The 5,684-nt window shown below is 40.4% G+C and overlaps 1 long non-coding RNA gene across 1 annotated transcript; it reads left to right on the top strand.

Annotated features, from left to right (window-relative positions):
- Positions 1-402: 402 nt before the first annotated feature.
- On the top strand, positions 403-4,014 carry LOC310743188. Its single transcript, XR_014538867.1, has 2 exons — positions 403-1,357; positions 3,643-4,014. It is a non-coding gene; the product is annotated as an uncharacterized lncRNA (long non-coding RNA).
- Positions 4,015-5,684: the final 1,670 nt, after the last annotated feature.

Here is a 5,684-nt window from a genome sequence, read left to right as displayed (position 1 = left end):
ATCATTAAGAGGACAACTAGATGAGATGGCAGGAGATCCATAATCAGATCTCCCGCACTTTTCTAAAAGCTTAAAAGCAGCCGCAGAGACCAGGGAGCAAATCGGGTTGGGGTCATGAGGCTGAGGGGGAAGTGATTAACCCTTTTTCAAATGCTGTTTTTCTTCTCTAAATCCCCCACCCCTGAAGCTATTATTTGCTTCTCAGGGACAAACATGCAAGTACCATATGGGTCCATTGGATGTTGAAGAAGAATCCCACCTACTCTTAGACTCCAATTTCACAGGCTATTTAGAAAAAATACTCTGTGCACTGCCTACCATCAGTTGAACCCTGGCAGGTTGGAGCAAGCACCCATCTAATCCAACATCCCGTTTCCTACGTGACCTACTAGATGCCTTTGGGAAGCCCACAAGCAGGACATAAGGCAGCAGTGCTCTCTAAACCCAACCCAACTCATCTCAACTGGTATTCCGTAGCATAGTGCCTATGAACATAGAAGAGTGATATGTTGGGCAGTGTGCAAAACTTGTAGAAACACAAATTGGCCATACAGTTGCAATGCCTGTAATGAAATCTGTACACACATGCTCTTAGTAATAATAATTATAAAACACTACAGAGCTTTCATTTTATGGCCCAAAGAGACCTGACAATATTATGCAAGCTGGTCTTCTGAAAGTTGGGTCTTTCAATACCTGGTATTTGCTGATTTTCTTTTTCCCATTTCAAATGGCATTTTGCATCAGCTCTGTGCACAAGCCATAGCACAATAACTGCTGACCATAACTAGCTTCAGTAGCAGGCTCCTGCTTAGCATATCTTTTATTCGGATGCTTGGTCCACAGAAAAGTTGAGGATTTAAGCCTCCCTTTTCTCTGCCTGCTTGTCCATCCCTTATTAATTAACTCTTCAGTCTACAGTCTTTTCCCAGCATGCTTGCCTTGCCTCTCCTTTAAGTCAGAGAGACAAAACCAGCTGCAGCCCCAAGGTGGTCTCCGACTGTTACAATCTGTGCTCCTTTCTGGCAGTTATTTAGTGCCCCTTTTGGGTTGTTCCCCCTCCCTGCTTTGCCTTTTCCTTTGTCTCGTTTTCTATAAGGTTCCATCTAGGTTTTCCCTAGAGTTCTCTTACCCCATGTCATTACTTAGCCTGTAAGATCTGCAAGGATCTCTGCTTGCAAGCCTCAGGATCTGTGATTGGGGCGGGGGTTGCAAAAAGAGAGAGGAGCTAATCAATTCAGAAAATCATTTGGGTGGCAACCTCACTTGACAGCCTATTTTCTTCCTTTCCACTTAGATATCAAGCTGGCTGAGAAGGGCTCTGGGGAACAAGGGAGGCGGCAAGAGCTGCTTCTCTGTAACCACATCTGTGTCTTTCATCAGCTGGGCTCGGGGAATAACCACTATGGGGGGGGGCAGGGAGTGGAGAGAATCTTTGGAATGGATAGGCTAAAGCTGTTCCCTATGTTTAAGTCTGATGAGTTCCTGCCCAGTAGGGGGGTGGTTATGATAGGCTTTTCTCCAACTTATATTGGTGGAAAAGTCAATGTATTATCAATCATCAGTATTTTATTAAAATTTTGTCCTGTTCTCCGCCCCCCATGAACTCAAGGCAATGTGCAAGGGCATTGCTAGGTATTGACAATATTATTTATTTAGCAAAATTTATATACCATGGGATTGCTCTTAAGAGGTTTATAAAAATAAAGGATAGGATTAAAATTCTCGATAAAAAGCAGTTAAATAAAAACATTCAAATCAGCAGTAGCTAAAAAGAGAGAAAACACAAGTAACTTCTACATGTCTGGACACACTTGCCTACATAACAATGTTTTAAGTGAGGGCCAAAAGCAAATTAAGGAGGTGGGAGGGTGTCTCACTGGCACTGTGTTTTCCCATTTAAGCAAAGCTTTCAAATAATTGAGGATTAAAAAGGGGGGAGAAGATCGAGGACCTGGTGCAAAAGATGGAGGCATTGGGTCCCATGGACAACCTTCTAACAACTGTCCTGGCACTGTTCATGCTTTCTCCAATAGACCATGACAGTAAGCTCTGTGGCAGAGCAGGGGTTGTCCTGTTCTCACTAGTGTAAGTACTTTTAATCAGCACACTATACTGGCTCTCACTGCTTGTGCAACACACTTACATCCTAAACTTTCAACTGAAACGGCCCTTACAGCAACAGTTAAAATGCAACTTACCATGAGAACGAAAGATGATTTTGAGGAAACTTGGTATATTGTTACTTCAGTACATTAGAAGAGAGAGTACAATTATCAAAGCACCAGCAATTCAGGTCTCTCTCTGGAAATAAATGTTAAGATAAGAATAGACAACAATGCTCAACAATCAACTATCCAAAATTCAGCACATGAACTTCACTATTACTTACCTTTTTTTTGGAGCTAAATATATGCACATGGAATATTTTGGAGAGAGGGAAGAGATGGGAATTTTTGTTACACATTGTGTATACTTGTGCTTTTGTAATTTTTTTAAAATAAAAAATAAATATGATTTAAAAATGCAATTTAACATAAATTAATACCGTAATACAAGAGAGCATACTGCCACAAAATGGAGTCAGAAATAGGATGAAATTTAAAAGCCTGTTTTAAAAAGTCAAGTTAAAGGTCAGCAAAGAAGTGGTCAAGTGGGCTTCTCTAGGGAGCAAATTGCACAACAGTGTTGCGGCCATACATTAAGCGTGTATACATTAAGCTCTGTTAACACCTGCTATTGGGGAAAGAAGAAGACAAAAGGTAAACAGAATTAAAGTACGCTCATGTTTGTTAATATAGGACTGAAAATAACTAAGGCTGCAATTCTTACTTGAGAGTAAGCCACACTGAAATTAGTGGCATAGGCTTCTGAGTAAACACACATAGGATCAGGCTGCATGAGTACATAGCATGTATCTGTTAATATGGCAGTGTCTGTTATGTACTAGATTGGACAAAATATCCTTCTGCAAAACTAAAAGCGATCCTCTTTTTATTTTGGCTTGGAGGCTACTTTAAAGCTTAATTCATATTTAGGCATGTAAAAGCAATAGAATGTTGTGATGCTACAGCCCATGGGAACAAACAATTCCGTCACATCTGGAGAACCTTGTGCCTTGCATTAATTGCTCCCTTTGGAGACTAGGAGCCTATATGCATACGAGGTCATCATTTGGCTGACTGACAGGGAAGTGTCAAGTTTATGTGGGCTAAGCCTTTTCTGCTTTGCGCAGATGAGGCGTTGAATGTGTCATTTTAACGATATCGGTTTGAGTGCTCTGCTGGGTGCAAGCACCATTTGTTTCAATGAGGCTGGACGCTGCAAAGTATTTTGAGGATCAGGCTGGCCATCTGTTCTCCAAAATCCACTTGGTAATAATGTAATCCTTACCATGTGCTACATAAACGAAGGGCATATCTACACCATAAATTTCAGTAGATTTCACTGTTATTCCTTCCAACACACACTGGATACTCTGGGAATTATAGTTCTGTGAGAGAAAACTAACCCAGTATTCTCAGCACCTCAGCAAACTATAATTTCTTTGATTATTTTTATAATTAATGAGGAATCAAACCAATATTGGTCTGCAGGATAGATATACCTGTGTGGATAACATCTATTCTATCATTTATCTAGGCAGATATTTGCAAGACACCTCAACAGAAGTACAACCACTAGACCTGCTACTGCAATCCACTGCATCCTGGTTTGGGGGAGCAGTTAAGGAGGCTGCCTTTACAAAGATATATATTACAATTTTACAGTGCCAACAGGCCCCCCAGTGGTTAGCAGAGAATGCAAACAGATATGGATTAGGTAGAGTACAGAAAATACATTTCATCAAATCCAAACTGTTACTCATGGAGATCCAGAATTTGAAGCTTACAAAATACCAGAGATGACCAGAAAGTGCTTTACTAACCACTGAGTGAATTAGAAGGCCTAATAATGAACGGTTGTATCACAGACTATGTAATAGACAATACAGCTCAATTTAAGGCAGCTGAATTTCTGCCACATCACCACTAGTCCATTTTTTCCTTCAAACAAGCAGAGAGGCAAAGAGGGCAGTAAGGACTGCAAATAAAATCTTGAGATAGAACGACTCACATATTGCTCTTTTAAGCTACAGGCCAACATCACTAATAGCCAGGAGAGTGCTATATTAAGGAGAAAACTTAGATATGAATCTTATTTCAGAATGACCTGACCTGGAATAAGTACCTTTCCAATTATCAAACTAAACTAAAGTAGGATTTCTGTAACTGGCAATTCAGTGAGAACTACTGCATTTAGAGCCAGGAGAGAGCACAGCTGTCAACCTTCCCTTTTTTTGCGGGAAATTCCCTTATTCCAGCGCCATTTCCCGCTGCTTCCCACTGCTATCCCGGATTGTTAGATATCCTGTAGACTGTCCCCGGGACAGGTGAGACTGCTGATCCCTTATTTTCAAATCTGAAAATTGACAGCTATTGGGGAGAGAGAGAGATAGAGAGAGAGAGAGAGAGAGAGAGAGAGAGAGAATATCAAATTTGGTGGAAATAGGACTGGTAAATTCCAGCTTTTAGCACAAGGGAAAAATGAAACAGAGATAATATTTTGCACAGGTAAAATCTGGAATACTTAACAGAAATGATTGACATCATTTTCCTATTCCTGAGAAAGTACCATCACCAAGTGGTACCTCAAAAACTAAGCTCAGTTACTAAGATTCTGCCAGTTATTTTACTAGTCAGATTATCACTTGCATTGCTTGAGTTATTTGGAAGCCTTTGAGATTTAGAGATGTGTGACTGAAAACCTGAACTACAGGATATTTCAATAGTGCTGATATATGTAATTCTTTTCTTAACGAAAGGGTAATGTGTGGATAGTTCCACTGTATGTTTTTTCCACTAGATGGCAGTTGTATTGGGTTGGAGTTGAGAGTTTCCTGCAGGTGTTCCATTCTTGTCAGGGAGAGACATTAAAAATTACTGCCTAGCTTCTCAATCATGTGTCTAAGAATTGTACACTCTGGGGACCTTATGGTGATGTGTGGGTAAGAAATCTTATAAATAAGTAAGCTTTACATGACAGTGCTCTAATTCTCAGAGTTCATGAACTTCTCTAGATATAACTTTCACTCATATCTTTCTGTTATCCATTCCCAATTGGAGACTGTTTTCATGGAACTATGATATAATTTGCGGCTGGATTTCAAAATAGGTTTGGACCAAGGGCAATGATTCTGTTCATAAGGCTGCCAAAATAGCAACTTATCCAACTCTTCGACATTCCAAAATCCTCATTGGTAGCGGCTTTATACCTGCCACTGAAACTAAATTTATTATATAGTAGCTGGAGCAGTTCAGAAATGCAGAATAACATCTAGTCCAGCATGGGGCTGCCAGATGTTCCAGATTTTCTAGGACATTACTGGGATTTAAAGGGCAGAATTGATGTCCAGCAAGCAAGCAGGACATAAGTGCAACAGCACTCTGTCCACGTGTGATACCCAGCAACTGGCATTCAGAAGCAGATTGTCTCTGACAGTGGAGGTAGAACATATCGAGTATGGATAGTATATAACCTCATCATTCATCAATTTATCTTTTTTTTTCCCCAGGGAAAACAATGGGGAACCCAATTTATTTCTGCACCAGTACCCAAGCCATCAAGACACCCGCAATTTGGTC

Source organism: Podarcis filfolensis (genome assembly GCF_964270895.1).
Source record: "Podarcis filfolensis genome assembly, chromosome: 10".
Taxonomy (NCBI): domain Eukaryota; kingdom Metazoa; phylum Chordata; class Lepidosauria; order Squamata; family Lacertidae; genus Podarcis; species Podarcis filfolensis.
The sequence above is the reverse complement of the archived record's forward strand: the minus strand, read 5'-3'. Positions and strand labels throughout refer to the sequence as shown.